This window comes from Phyllobates terribilis, unplaced genomic scaffold (genome assembly GCF_046119375.1).
Source record: "Phyllobates terribilis strain yellow unplaced genomic scaffold, ASM4611937v1 Scaffold_11__3_contigs__length_659146591, whole genome shotgun sequence".
Lineage (NCBI taxonomy): Eukaryota > Metazoa > Chordata > Amphibia > Anura > Dendrobatidae > Phyllobates > Phyllobates terribilis.
Window position 1 is genome coordinate 653,585,695 of NW_027362771.1, and position 14,983 is coordinate 653,600,677.

A 14,983-nucleotide genomic window follows, 5' to 3' on the forward strand; every position below is an offset into this window, starting at 1 on the left:
GTATAGGTGAGTGTTGGTGTAGTGAGTGTATAGGTGAGTGTTGGTGTAGTGAGTGTATAAGTGAGTGTTGGTGTAGTGAGTGTATAGGTGAGTGTTGGTGTAGTGAGTGTACACGTGAGTGTTGGTGTAGTGAGTGTATAGGTGAGTGTTGGTGTAGTGAGTGTATACGTGAGTGTTGGTGTAGTGAGTGTATAGGTGAGTGTTGGTGTAGTGAGTGTATAAGTGAGTGTTGGTGTAGTGAGTTTATACGTGAGTGTTGGTGTAGTGAGTGTATACGTGAGTGTTGGTATAGTGAGTGTATAGGTGAGTGTTGGTGCAGTGAGTGTATAGGTGAGTGTTGGTGTAGTGAGTGTATAGGTGAGTGTTGGTGTAGTGAGTGTATAGGTGAGTGTTGGTGTAGTGAGTGTATAGGTGAGTGTTGGTGCATTGAGTGTATAGGTGAGTGTTGGTGTAGTGTGTGTATAGGTGAGTGTTGGTGTAGTGAGTGTATAGGTGAGTGTTGTTGTAGTGAGTGTATAGGTGAGTGTTGTTGTAGTGAGTGTATAGGTGAGTGTTGTTGTAGTGAGTGTATAGGTGAGTGTTGGTTTAGTGAGGGTATACGTGAGTGTTGTTGTAGTGAGTGTATAGGTGAGTGTTGTTGTAGTGAGTGTATAGGTGAGTGTTGTTGTAGTGAGTGTATAAGTGAGTGTTGGTGTAGTGAGTGTATACGTGAGTGTTGGTGTAGTGAGTGTATAGGTGAGTGTTGGTGTAGTGAGTGTATACGTGAGTGTTGGTGTAGTGAGTGCATAGGTGAGTGTTGTGTAGTGATTTTATACGTGAGTGTTGGTGTAGTGAGTGTATAGGTGAGTGTTGGTGTAGTGAGTGTATAGGTGAGTGTTGGTGTAGTGAGTGTATAGGTGAGTGTTGGTGTAGTGAGTGTATAGGTGAGTGTTGGTGTAGTGAGTGTATAGGTGAGTGTTGGTGTAGTGAGTGTATAGGTGAGTGTTGGTGTAGTGAGTGTATAGGTGAGTGTTGGTGTAGTGAGTGTATAGGTGAGTGTTGTTGTAGTGAGTGTATAGGTGAGTGTTGTTGTAGTGAGTGTATAGGTGAGTGTTGGTTTAGTGAGGGTATACGTGAGTGTTGGTGTAGTGAGTGTATAGGTGAGTGTTGGTGTAGTGAGTGTATAGGTGAGTGTTGGTGTAGTGAGTGTATACGTGAGTGTTGGTGTAGTGAGTGTATAGGTGAGTGTTGGTGTAGTGAGTGTACACGTGAGTGTTGGTGTAGTGAGTGTATAGGTGAGTGTTGGTGTAGTGAGTGTATACGTGAGTGTTGGTGTAGTGAGTGTATAGGTGAGTGTTGGTGTAGTGAGTGTATAAGTGAGTGTTGGTGTAGTGAGTTTATACGTGAGTGTTGGTGTAGTGAGTGTATACGTGAGTGTTGGTATAGTGAGTGTATAGGTGAGTGTTGGTGCAGTGAGTGTATAGGTGAGTGTTGGTGTAGTGAGTGTATAGGTGAGTGTTTGTGTAGTGAGTGTATAGGTGAGTGTTGGTGTAGTGAGTGTATAGGTGAGTGTTGGTGTATTGAGTGTATAGGTGAGTGTTGGTGTAGTGAGTGTATAGGTGAGTGTTGATGTAGTGAGTGTATAGGTGAGTGTTGGTGTAGTGAGTGTATAGGTGAGTGTTGGTGTAGTGAGTGTATAGGTGAGTGTTGTTGTAGTGAGTGTATAGGTGAGTGTTGTTGTAGTGAGTGTATAGGTGAGTGTTGTTGTAGTGAGTGTATAGGTGAGTGTTAGTTTAGTGAGGGTATACGTGAGTGTTGGTGTAGTGAGTGTATAGGTGACTGTTGGTGTAGTGAGTGTATAGGTGAGTGTTGTTGTAGTGAGTGTATAGGTGAGTGTTGTTGTAGTGAGTGTATAGGTGAGTGTTGGTGTAGTGAGTGTATATGTGAGTTTTGGTGTAGTGAGTGTATAGGTGAGTGTTGGTGTAGTGAGTGTATAGGTGAGTGCTGTTGTAGTGAGTGTATAGGTGAGTGTTGGTGTAGTGAGTGTATAGGTGAGTGTTGGTGTAGTGAGTGTATAGGTGAGTGTTGTTGTAGTGAGTGTATAGGTGAGTGTTGGTGTAGTGAGTGTATAGGTGAGTGTTGTTGTAGTGAGTGTATAGGTGAGTGTTGGTGTAGTGAGTGTATAGGTGAGTGTTGGTGTAGTGAGTGTATAGATGAGTGTTGGTGTAGTGAGTGTATAGGTGAGTGATGGTGTAGTGAGTGCATAGGTGAGTGTTGTTGTAGTGAGTGTATAGGTGAGTGTTGTTATAGTGAGTGTATAGGTGAGTGTTGGTGTAGTGAGTGTATAGGTGAGTGTTGGTGTAGTGAATGTATAGGTGAGTGTTGTTGTAGTGAGTGTATAGGTGAGTGTTGGTGTAGTGAGTGTATAGGTGAGTGTTGGTGTAGTGAGTGTATAGGTGAGTGTTGGTGTAGTGAGTGTATTCTTGAGTGTTGGTGTAGAGAGTGTATACGTGAGTGTTGGTGTAGTGAGTGTATAGGTATACGTGAGTGTTCGTGTAGTGAGTGTATACGTGAGTGTTGGTGTAGTGAGTGTATACGTGAGTGTTGGTGTAGTGAGTGTATACGTGAGTGTTGGTGTAGTGAGTGTACAGGTATACGTGAGTGTTGGTGTGGTGAGTGTATAGGTATACGTGAGTGTTGTGTAGTGAGTGTATACGTGAGTGTTGGTGTTGTGAGTGTATACGTGAGTGTTGGTGTAGTGAGTGTCTACGTGAGTGTTGGTGTAGTGGGTGTATAGGTATACGTGAGTGTTGGTGTAGTGAGTGTACAGGTATACGTGAGTGTTGGTGTAGTGAGTGTATAGGTATACGTGAGTGTTGGTGTAGTGAGTGTATACTTGTGTGTTATTGTAGTGAGTGTATACGTGAATGTTGGTGCAGTAAGTGTATACGTGAGTGTTGGTGTAGTGAGTGTATACGTGAGTGTTGGTGTAGTGAGTGTATACATGAGTGTTGGTCTAGTGAGTGTATACTTGAGTGTTGGTGTAGTAAGTGTATGCGTGAGTGTTGGTGTAGAGAGTGTATACTTGTGTGTTGGTGTAGTGAGTGTATAAGTGAGTGTTGATGTAGAGAGTGTATACGTGAGTGTTGTTGTAGTGAGTGAATAGGTATACGTGAGTGTTGGTGTAGTGAGTGAATAGGTATACGTGAGTGTTGGTGTAGTAAGTGTATACGTGAGTGTTGGTGTAGTGAGTGTATACGTGAGTGTTGGTGTAGTGAGTGTATACGTGAGTGTTGGTGTAGTGAATGTATACTTGAGTGTTGGTGTAGTGAGTGTATAAGTGAGTGTTGATGTAGTGAGTGTATATGTGAGTGTTGGTGTAGTGAGTGTATAAGTGAGTGTTGGTGTAGTGAGTGTTGGTGTAGTGAGTGTATACGTGAGTGTTGGTGTAGTGAGTGTATATGTGAGTGTTGTGTAGTGAGTGTATACGTGAGTGGTGGTGTAGTGAGTGTATACGTGAGTGTTGGTGTAGTGAGTGTATACATGAGTGTTGGTGTAGTGAGTGTATACGTGAGTGTTGGTGTAGTGAGTGTTGGTGTAGTGAGTGTATACGTTAGTGTTGGTGTAGTGAGTGTATACATGAGTTTTGGTGTAGTGAGTGTATACGTGAGTGTTGGTGTAGTGAGTGTATACGTGAGTTGGTGTAGTGAGTATATACTTCAGTGTTGGTGTAGTGAGTGTATAGGTATACGTGAGTGTTGGTGTATTGAGTGTATACGTGAGTGTTGGTGTAGTGAGTGTATACGTGAGTGTTGGTGTAGTGAGTGTATACGTGAGTGGTGGTGTAGTGAGTGTATAGGTATACATGAGTGTTGGTGTAGTGAGTGTATACGTGAATGTTGGTGTAGTAAGTGTATACATATGTGTTTGTGTAGTGAGTGTATACGTGAGTGTTGGTGTAGTGAGTGTATAGGTATACGTGAGTGTTAGTGTAGTGAGTGTATAGGTATACGTGAGTGTTGGTGTATTGAGTGTATACGTGAGTGTTGGTGTAGTGAGTGTATACGTGAGTGTTGGTGTAGTGAGTGTATAGGTGAGTGTTGGTGTAGTGAGTGTATAGGTATACGTGAGCGTTCGTGTAGTGAGTGTATACGTGAGCGTTGCTATAGTTAGTGTATACGTGAGTGTTGATGTAGTAAGTGTATGCGTGAGTGTTGGTGTAGTGAGTGTATACTTGAGTGTTGGTGTAGTGAGTGTATAGGTATACGTGAGTGTTTGTGTAGTGAGTGTATAGGGATACGTGAGTGTTGGTGTAGCGAGTTTATAGGTATACGTGAGTTTTGGTGTAGTGAGTGTATACACTTGAGTGTTGGTGTAGTGAGTGTATACGTGAGTGTTGGTGTAGTGAGTGTATACGTGAGTGTTGATGTAGAGAGTGTAAACTTGAGTGTTGGTGTAGTGAGTGTATACGTGAGTGTTGGTGTAGTGAGTGTATACATGAGTGTTGGTGTAGTGAGTGTATACATGAGTGTTGGTGTAGTGAGGGTATACGTGAGTGTTGATGTAGAGAGTGTATACTTTAGTGTTGGTGTAGTGAGTGTATAGGTATACGTGAGTGTTGGTGTTGTGAGTGTATAGGTATACGTGAGTGTTGGTGTAGTGAGTGTATACGTGAGTGTTGGTGTAGTGAGTGTATACATGAGTGTTGGTGTAGTGAGTGTATACGTGAGTGTTGGTGTAGTGAGTGTACAGGTATACGTGAGTGTTGGTGTAGTGAGTGTATAGGTATACGTGAGTGTTGTGTAGTGAGTGTATACGTGAGTGTTGGTGTAGTGAGTGTATACGTGAGTGTTGGTGTAGTGAGTGTATAGATATACGTGAGTGTTGGTGTAGTGAGTGTACAGGTATACGTGAGTGTTGGTGTAGTGAGTGTATAGGTATACGTGAGTGTTGGTGTAGTGAGTGTATACTTGTGTGTTGGTGTAGTGAGTGTATACGTGAATGTTGGTGTAGTAAGTGTATACGTGAGTGTTGGTGTAGTGAGTGTATACGTGAGTGTTGGTGTAGTGAGTGTATACATGAGTGTTGGTGTAGTGAGTGTATACTTGAGTGTTGGTGTAGTAAGTGTATGCGTGAGTGTTGGTGTAGAGAGTGTATACTTGTGTGTTGGTGTAGTGAGTGTATACGTGAGTGTTGGTGTAGAGAGTGTATACTTGAGTGTTGGTGTAGAGAGTGTATACGTGAGTGTTGGTGTAGAGAGTGTATACTTGTGTGTTGGTGTAGAGAGTGTATACGTGAGTGTTGGTGTAGTGAGTGTATAGGTATACGTGAGTGTTGGTGTAGTGAGTGAATAGGTATACGTGAATGTTGGTGTAGTACGTGTATACGTGAGTGTTGGTGTAGTGAGTGTATACGTGAGTGTTGGTGTAGTGAGTGTATACGTGAGTGTTGGTGTAGTGAGTGTATACTTGAGTGTTGGTGTAGTGAGTGTATAAGTGAGTGTTGATGTAGTGAGTGTATATGTGAGTGTTGGTGTAGTGAGTGTATAAGTGAGTGTTGGTGTAGTGAGTGTATACGTGAGTGTTGGTGTAGTGAGTGTATATGTGAGTGTTGTGTAGTGAGTGTATACGTGAGTGGTGGTGTAGTGAGTGTATACGTGAGTGTTGGTGTAGTGAGTGTATACATGAGTGTTGGTGTAGTGAGTGTATACGTGAGTGTTGGTGTAGTGAGTGTTGGTGTAGTGAGTGTATACGTTAGTGTTGGTGTAGTGAGTGTATACGTGAGTGTTGGTGTAGTGAGTGTATACGTGAGTGTTGGTGTAGTGAGTGTATACTTGAGTGTTGGTGTAGTGAGTGTATAAGTGAGTGTTGATGTAGTGAGTGTATATGTGAGTGTTGGTGTAGTGAGTGTATAAGTGAGTGTTGGTGTAGTGAGTGTATACGTGAGTGTTCGTGTAGTGAGTGTATATGTGAGTGTTGTGTAGTGAGTGTATATGTGAGTGGTGGTGTAGTGAGTGTATACGTGAGTGTTGGTGTAGTGAGTGTATACATGAGTGTTGGTGTAGTGAGTGTATACGTGAGTGTTGTTGTAGTGAGTGTTGGTGTAGTGAGTGTATACGTTAGTGTTGGTGTAGTGAGTGTATACATGAGTGTTGGTGTAGTGAGTGTATACGTGAGTGTTGGTGTAGTGAGTGTATACGTGAGTGTTGGTGTAGTGAGTATATACTTGAGTGTTGGTGTAGTGAGTGTATAGGTATACATGAGTGTTGGTGTATTGAGTGTATACGTGAGTGTTGGTGTAGTGAGTGTATACGTGAGTGTTGCTGTAGCGGGTGTATACGTGAGTGTTGGTGTAGTGAGTGTATACGTGCGTGGTGGTGTAGTGAGTGTATAGGTATACATGAGTTTTGGTGTAGTGAGTGTATACGTGAATGTTGGTGTAGTAAGTGTATACATGAGTGTTGGTGTAGTGAGTGTATACGTGAGTGTTGGTGTAGTGAGTGTATAGGTATACGTGAGTGTTGGTGTAGTGAGTGTATAGGTATACGTGAGTGTTGGTGTATTGAGTGTATACGTGAGTGTTGGTGTAGTGAGTGTATACGTGAGTGTTGGTGTAGTGAGTGTATACGTGAGTGTTTGTGTAGTGAGTGTATAGGGATACGTGAGTGTTAGTGTAGTGAGTTTATAGGTATACGTGAGTGTTCGTGTAGTGAGTGTATACACTTGAGAGTTGGTGTAGTGAGTGTATACGTGAGCGTTGGTATAGTTAGTGTATACGTGAGTGTTGATGTAGTAAGTGTATGCGTGAGTGTTGGTGTAGTGAGTGTATACTTGAGTGTTGGTGTAGTGAGTGTATAGGTATACGTGAGTGTTTGTGTAGTGAGTGTATAGGGATACGTGAGTGTTAGTGTAGTGAGTTTATAGGTATACGTGAGTGTTCGTGTAGTGAGTGTATACACTTGAGAGTTGGTGTAGTGAGTGTATACACTTGAGTGTTGGTGTAGTGAGTGTATACGTGAGTGTTGGTGTAGTGAGTGTATACGTGAGTGTTGATGTAGAGAGTGTATACTTGAGTGTTGGTGTAGTGAGTGTATACGTGAGTGTTGGTGTAGTGAGTGTATACTTGAGTGTTGGTGTAGTGAGTGTATACATGAGTGTTGGTGTAGTGAGTGTATACATGAGTGTTGGTGTAGTGAGGGTATACGTGAGTGTTGATGTAGAGAGTGTATACTTGAGTGTTGGTGTAGAGAGTGTATACGTGAGTGTTGGTGTAGTGAGTGTATACATGAGTGTTGGTGTAGTGAGTGTATACATGAGTGTTGGTGTAGTGAGGGTATACGTGAGTGTTGATGTAGAGAGTGTATACTTGAGTGTTGGTGTAGAGAGTGTATACGTGAGTGTTGGTGTAGTGAGTGTATACTTGAGTGTTGGTGTAGTGAGTGCATACATGAGTGTTGGTGTAGTGAGGGTATATGTGATTGTTGATGTAGAGAGTGTATACTTGAGTGTTGGTGTAGAGAGTGTATACGTGAGTGTTGGTGTAGTGAGTGTATAGGGGAGTGTTGGTGTAGAGAGTGTATAGGTGAGTGTTGGTGTAGTGAGTGTATATGTGAGTGTTGGTGTAGTGAGTGTATACTTGAGTGTTGGTGTAGTGAATGTATAAGTGAGTGTTGGTGTAGTGAGTGTATATGTGAGTGTTGGTGTAGTGAGTGTATACTTGGGTGTTGGTGTAGTGAGTGTATAAGTGAGTGTTGGTGTAGTGAGTGTATACGTGAGTGTTGGTGTAGTGAGTGCACATGTGAGTGTTGGTGTAGTGAGTGTATACGTGAGTGTTGGTGTAGTGAGTGTTGGTGTACTGAGTGTATACGTTAGTGTTGGTGTAGTGAGTGTATACATGAGTGTTGGTGTAGTGAGTGTATACGTAAGTGTTGGTGTAGTGAGTGTATAGGTATACGTGAGTGTTGGTGTAGTGAGTGTATACGTGAGCGCTGGTGTAGTGAGTGTATACGTGAGTGTTGGTGTAGTGAGTGTATACGTGTACGTGAGTGTTGGTGTAGTGAGTGTATAGGTATACGTGAGCGTTCGTGTAATGAGTGTATACATGAGTGTTGGTGTAGTGAGTGTATACGTGTGTGTTGGTGTAGTGAGTGTATAGGTGAGTGTTGTTGTAGTGAGTGTATACGTGAGTGTTGGTGTAGTGAGTGTATACGTGAGCGTTGGTATAGTGAGTGTATATGTGAGTGTTGGTGTAGTGAGTGTATACGTGAGTGTTGGTGTAGTGAGAGTATACGTGAGTGTTGGTGTAGTGAGTGTATAGGTATACGTGAGCGTTCGTGTACTGAGTGTATACATGAGTGTTGGTGTAGTGAGTGTATACGTGAGTGTTGGTGTAGTGAGTGTATACGTGAGTGTTGGTGTAGTGAGTGTATACGTGAGCGTTGATATAGTGAGTGTATACGTGAGTGTTGGTGTAGTGAGTGTATACGTGAGTGTTGGTGTAGTGAGAGTATACGTGAGTGTTGGTGTAGTGAGTGTATACGTGAGTGTTGGTGTAGTGAGTGTATACGTCAGTTTTGGTGTAGAGAGTGTATATTTGAATGTTGGTGTAGAGAGTGTATACGTGAGTGTTGGTGTAGAGAGTGTATATGTGAGTGTTGGTGTAGTGAGTGTACATGTGAGTGTTGGTGTAGTGAGTGTATACGTGAGTGTTGGTGTAGTGAGTGTTGGTGTACTGAGTGTATACGTTAGTGTTGGTGTAGTGAGTGTATACATGAGTGTTGGTGTAGTGAGTGTATACGTGAGTGTTGGTGTAGTGAGTGTATAGGTATACGTGAGTGTTGGTGTAGTGAGTGTATACGTGAGCGCTGGTGTAGTGAGTGTATACGTGAGTGTTGGTGTAGTGAGTGTATACGTGAGTGTTGGTGTAGTGAGTGTATAGGTATACATGAGTGTTGGTGCAGTGAGTGTATACGTGAGCGTTGGTATAGTGAGTGTATATGTGAGTGTTGGTGTAGTGAGTGTATACGTGAGTGTTGGTGTAGTGAGAGTATACGTGAGTGTTGTGTAGTGAGTGTATACGTGAGTGTTGGTGTAGAGAGTGTATATTTGAATGTTGGTGTAGAGAGTGTATACGTGAGTGTTGGTGTAGAGAGTGTATATGTGAGTGTTGGTGTAGTGAGTGTATTGGTGAGTGTTGGTTTAGTGAGTGTATAGGTGAGTGTTGGTGTAGTGAGTGTATACTTGAGTGTTGGTGTAGTGAGTGTATATGTGAGTGTTGGTATAGTGAGTGTATACGTGAGTGTTGGTGTAGTGAATGTATACGTGAGTGTTGGTGTAGTGAATGTATACGTGAGTGTTGTGTAGTGAGTGTATACGTGAGTGTTGGTGTACTGAGTGTATAGGTGAGTGTTGGTGTAGTGAGTGCATACTTGAGTGTTGGTGTAGTGAGTGTATAGGTGAGTGTTGGTGTAGTGAGGGTATACGTGATTGTTGATGTAGAGAGTGTATACTTGAGTGTTGGTGTAGAGAGTGTATACGTGAGTGTTGGTGTAGTGAGTGTATAGGGGAGTGTTGGTGTAGAGAGTGTATAGGTGAGTGTTGGTGTAGTGAGTGTATATGTGAGTGTTGGTGTAGTGAGTGTATACTTGAGTGTTGGTGTAGTGAATGTATAAGTGAGTGTTGGTGTAGTGAGTGTATATGTGAGTGTTGGTGTAGTGAGTGTATACTTGGGTGTTGGTGTAGTGAGTGTATAAGTGAGTGTTGGTGTAGTGAGTGTATACGTGAGTGTTGGTGTAGTGAGTGTACATGTGAGTGTTGTTGTAGTGAGTGTATACGTGAGTGTTGGTGTAGTGAGTGTTGGTGTACTGAGTGTATACGTTAGTGTTGGTGTAGTGAGTGTATACATGAGTGTTGGTGTAGTGAGTGTATACGTGAGTGTTGGTGTAGTGAGTGTATAGGTATACGTGAGTGTTGGTGTAGTGAGTGTATACGTGAGCGCTGGTGTAGTGAGTGTATACGTGAGTGTTGGTGTAGTGAGTGTATACGTGAGTGTTGGTGTAGTGAGTGTATAGGTATACATGAGTGTTGGTGCAGTGAGTGTATACGTGAGCGTTGGTATAGTGAGTGTATATGTAAGTGTTGGTGTAGTGAGTGTATACGTGAGTGTTGGTGTAGTGAGAGTATACGTGAGTGTTGGTGTAGTGAGTGTATAGGTATACGTGAGCGTTCGTGTAATGAGTGTATACATGAGTGTTGGTGTAGTGAGTGTATACGTGAGTGTTGGTGTAGTGAGTGTATACGTGAGTGTTGGTGTAGTGAGTGTATACGTGAGCGTTGATATAGTGAGTGTATACGTGAGTGTTGGTGTAGTGAGTGTATATGTGAGTGTTGGTGTAGTGAGAGTATACGTGAGTGTTGGTGTAGTGAGTGTATAGGTATACGTGAGCGTTCGTGTACTGAGTGTATACATGAGTGTTGGTGTAGTGAGTGTATACGTGAGTGTTGGTGTAGTGAGTGTATACGTGAGTGTTGGTGTAGTGAGTGTATACGTGAGCGTTGATATAGTGAGTGTATACGTGAGTGTTGGTGTAGTGAGTGTATACGTGAGTGTTGGTGTAGTGAGAGTATACGTGAGTGTTGGTGTAGTGAGTGTATACGTGAGTGTTGGTGTAGTGAGTGTATACGTCAGTTTTGGTGTAGAGAGTGTATATTTGAATGTTGGTGTAGAGAGTGTATACGTGAGTGTTGGTGTAGAGAGTGTATATGTGAGTGTTGGTGTAGTGAGTGTACATGTGAGTGTTGGTGTAGTGAGTGTATATGTGAGTGTTGGTGTAGTGAGTGTTGGTGTACTGAGTGTATACGTTAGTGTTGGTGTAGTGAGTGTATACATGAGTGTTGGTGTAGTGAGTGTATACGTGAGTGTTGGTGTAGTGAGTGTATAGGTATACGTGAGTGTTGGTGTAGTGAGTGTATACGTGAGCGCTGGTGTAGTGAGTGTATACGTGAGTGTTGGTGTAGTGAGTGTATACGTGAGTGTTGGTGTAGTGAGTGTATAGGTATACATGAGTGTTGGTGCAGTGAGTGTATACGTGAGCGTTGGTATAGTGAGTGTATATGTGAGTGTTGGTGTAGTGAGTGTATACGTGAGTGTTGGTGTAGTGAGAGTATACGTGAGTGTTGGTGTAGTGAGTGTATAGGTATACGTGAGCGTTCGTGTAATGAGTGTATACATGAGTGTTGGTGTAGTGAGTGTATACGTGAGTGTTGGTGTAGTGAGTGTATACGTGAGTGTTGGTGTAGTGAGTGTATACGTGAGCGTTGATATAGTGAGTGTATACGTGAGTGTTGGTGTAGTGAGTGTATATGTGAGTGTTGGTGTAGTGAGAGTATACGTGAGTGTTGGTGTAGTGAGTGTATAGGTATACGTGAGCGTTCGTGTAGTGAGTGTATACATGAGTGTTGGTGTAGTGAGTGTATACGTGAGTGTTGGTGTAGTGAGTGTATACGTGAGTGTTGGTGTAGTGAGTGTATACGTGAGCGTTGATATAGTGAGTGTATACGTGAGTGTTGGTGTAGTGAGTGTATACGTGAGTGTTGGTGTAGTGAGAGTATACGTGAGTGTTGGTGTAGTGAGTGTATACGTGAGTGTTGGTGTAGTGAGTGTATACGTCAGTTTTGGTGTAGAGAGTGTATATTTGAATGTTGGTGTAGAGAGTGTATACGTGAGTGTTGGTGTAGAGAGTGTATATGTGAGTGTTGGTGTAGTGAGTGTATTGGTGAGTGTTGGTTTAGTGAGTGTATAGGTGAGTGTTGGTGTAGTGAGTGTATACTTGAGTGTTGGTGTAGTGAGTGTATATGTCAGTGTTGGTGTAGTGAGTGTATACGTGAGTGTTGGTGTAGTGAATGTATACGTGAGTGTTGTGTAGTGAGTGTATACGTGAGTGTTGGTGTACTGAGTGTATAGGTGAGTGTTGGTGTAGTGAGTGCATACTTGAGTGTTGGTGTAGTGAGTGTATAGGTGAGTGTTGGTGTAGTGAGTGTATACGTGAGTGTTGGTGTAGTGAGTGTATAGGTGAGTGTTGGTGTAGTGAGTGTATAGGTGAGTGTTGGTGTAGTGAGTGTATACGTGAGTGTTGGTGTAGTGAGTGTATAGGTGAGTGTTGGTGTAGTGAGTGTATACGTGAGTGTTGGTGTAGTGAGTGTATAGGTGAGTGTTGGTGTAGTGAGTGTATAAGTGAGTGTTGGTGTAGTGAGTGTATACGTGAGTGTTGGTGTAGTGAGTGTATAGGTGAGTGTTGGTGTAGTGAGTGTATACGTGAGTGTTGGTGCAGTGAGTGTATAGGTGAGTGTTGGTGTAGTGAGTGTATACGTGAGTGTTGGTGTAGTGAGTGTATAGGTGAGTGTTGGTGTAGCGAGTGTATAGGTGAGTGTTGGTGTAGTGAGTGTATACGTGAGTGTTGGTGTAGTGAGTGTATAGGTGAGTGTTGGTGTAGTGAGTGTATAAGTGAGTGTTGGTGTAATGAGTGTATAGGTGAGTGTTGGTGTAGTGAGTGTATAGGTGAGTGTTGGTGTAGTGAGTGTATAGGTGAGTGTTGGTGTAGTGAGTATATAGGTGAGTGTTGGTGTAGTGAGTGTATAGGTGAGTGTTGGTGTAGTGAGTGTATAGGTGAGTGTTGGTGTAGTGAGTGTTGGTGTAGTGAGTGTATATGTGAGTGTTGGTATAGTGAATGTTGGTGTAGTGAGTGTATAGGTGAGTGTTGGTGTAGTGAGTGTATAGGTGAGTGATGGTGTAGTGAGTGTATAGGTGAGTGTTGGTGTAGTGAGTGTATACGTGAGTGTTGGTGTAGTGAGTGTTGGTGTAGTGAGTGTATAAGTGAGTGTTGGTGTAGTGAGTGTATAGGTGAGTGTTGGTGTAGTGAGTGTATAGGTGAGTGTTGGTGTAGTGAGTGTATAGGTGAGTGTTGGTGTAGTGAGTGTATACGTGAGTGTTGGTGTAGTGAGTGTTGGTGTAGTGAGTGTATATGTGAGTGTTGGTATAGTGAGTGTATACGTGAGTGTTGGTGTAGTGAATGTATACGTGAGTGTTGGTGTAGTGAGTGTATACGTGAGTGTTGTGTAGTGAGTGTATACGTGAGTGTTGGTGTAGTGAGTGTATAGGTGAGTGTTGGTGTAGTGAGTGTATAGGTGAGTGTTGGTGTAGTGAGTGTATACGTGAGTGTTGGTGTAGTGAGTGTATAGGTGAGTGTTGGTGTAGTGAGTGTATAGGTGAGTGTTGGTGTAGTGAGTGTATAGGTGAGTGTTGGTGTAGTGAGTGTATAGGTGAGTGTTGGTGTAGTGAGTGTATAGGTGAGTGTTGTTGTAGTGAGTGTATATGTGAGTGTTGGTTTAGTGAGGGTATAGGTGAGTGTTGGTGTAGTGAGTGTATAGGTGAGTGTTGGTGTAGTGAGTGTATAGGTGAGTGTTCGTGTAGTGAGTGTATACGTGAGTGTTGGTGTAGTGAGTGTATAGGTGAGTGTTGGTGTAGTGAGTGTACACGTGAGTGTTGGTGTAGTGAGTGTATAGGTGAGTGTTGGTGTAGTGAGTGTATACGTGAGTGTTGGTGTAGTGAGTGTATAGGTGAGTGTTGGTGTAGTGAGTGTATAAGTGAGTGTTGGTGTAGTGAGTTTATACGTGAGTGGTGGTGTAGTGAGTGTATACGTGAGTGTTGGTATAGTGAGTGTATAGGTGAGTGTTGGTGCAGTGAGTGTATAGGTGAGTGTTGGTGTAGTGAGTGTATAGGTGAGTGTTGGTGTAGTGAGTGTATAGGTGAGTGTTGGTGTAGTGAGTGTATAGGTGAGTGTTGGTGTAGTGAGTGTATAGGTGAGTGTTGTTGTAGTGAGTGTATAGGTGAGTGTTGGTGTAGTGAGTGTATAGGTGAGTGTTGGTGTAGTGAGTGTATAGGTGAGTGTTGTTGTAGTGAGTGTATAGGTGAGTGTTGGTGTAGTGAGTGTATAGGTGAGTGTTGGTGTAGTGAGTGTATAGGTGAGTGTTGGTGTAGTGAGTGTATAGGTGAGTGTTGGTGTATTGAGTGTATAGGTGAGTGTTGGTGTAGTGAGTGTATAGGTGAGTGTTGATGTAGTGAGTGTATAGGTGAGTGTTGGTGTAGTGAGTGTATAGGTGAGTGTTGGTGTAGTGAGTGTATAGGTGAGTGTTGGTGTAGTGAGTGTATAGGTGAGTGTTGTTGTAGTGAGTGTATAGGTGAGTGTTGTTGTAGTGAGTGTATAGGTGAGTGTTGGTTTAGTGAGGGTATACGTAAGTGTTGGTGTAGTGAGTGTATAGGTGAGTGTTGGTGTAGTGAGTGTATAGGTGAGTGTTGTTGTAGTGAGTGTATAGGTGAGTGTTGTTGTAGTGAGTGTATAGGTGAGTGTTGGTGTAGTGAGTGTATAGGTGAGTGTTGGTGTAGTGAGTGTATAGGTGAGTGTTGTTGTAGTGAGTGTATAGGTGAGTGTTGTTGTAGTGAGTGTATAGGTGAGTGTTGGTGTAGTGAGTGTATAGGTGAGTGTTGCTGTAGTGAGTGTATAGGTGAGTGTTGTTGTAGTGAGTGTATAGGTGAGTGTTGGTGTAGTGAGTGTATAGGTGAGTGTTGTTGTAGTGAGTGTATAGGTGAGTGTTGGTGTAGTGAGTGTATAGGTGAGTGTTGGTGTAGTGAGTGTATAGATGAGTGTTGGTGTAGTGAGTGTATAGGTGAGTGTTGGTGTAGTGAGTGTATAGGTGAGTGTTGTTGTAGTGAGTGTATAGGTGAGTGTTGTTATAGTGAGTGTATAGGTGAGTGTTGGTGTAGTGAGTGTATAGGTGAGTGTTGGTGTAGTGAGTGTATAGGTGAGTGTTTTTGTAGTGAGTGTATAGGTGAGTGTTGGTGTAGTGAGTGTATAGGTGAGTGTTTTTGTAGTGAGTGTATAGGTGAGTGTTGGTGTAGTGAGTGTATAGGTGAGTGTTGGTGTAGTGAGTGTATAGTTGAGTGTTGGTGT

The 14,983-nt window shown here is 42.8% G+C and overlaps 1 protein-coding gene across 1 annotated transcript in view; it reads right to left on the reverse strand.

The window, feature by feature from the left end:
- The window catches only part of LOC141167194 (asialoglycoprotein receptor 1-like), a 230,250-nt gene that overhangs the window by 194,776 nt on the left and 20,491 nt on the right, over positions 1 to 14,983 (reverse strand). The window lies entirely within an intron of this gene.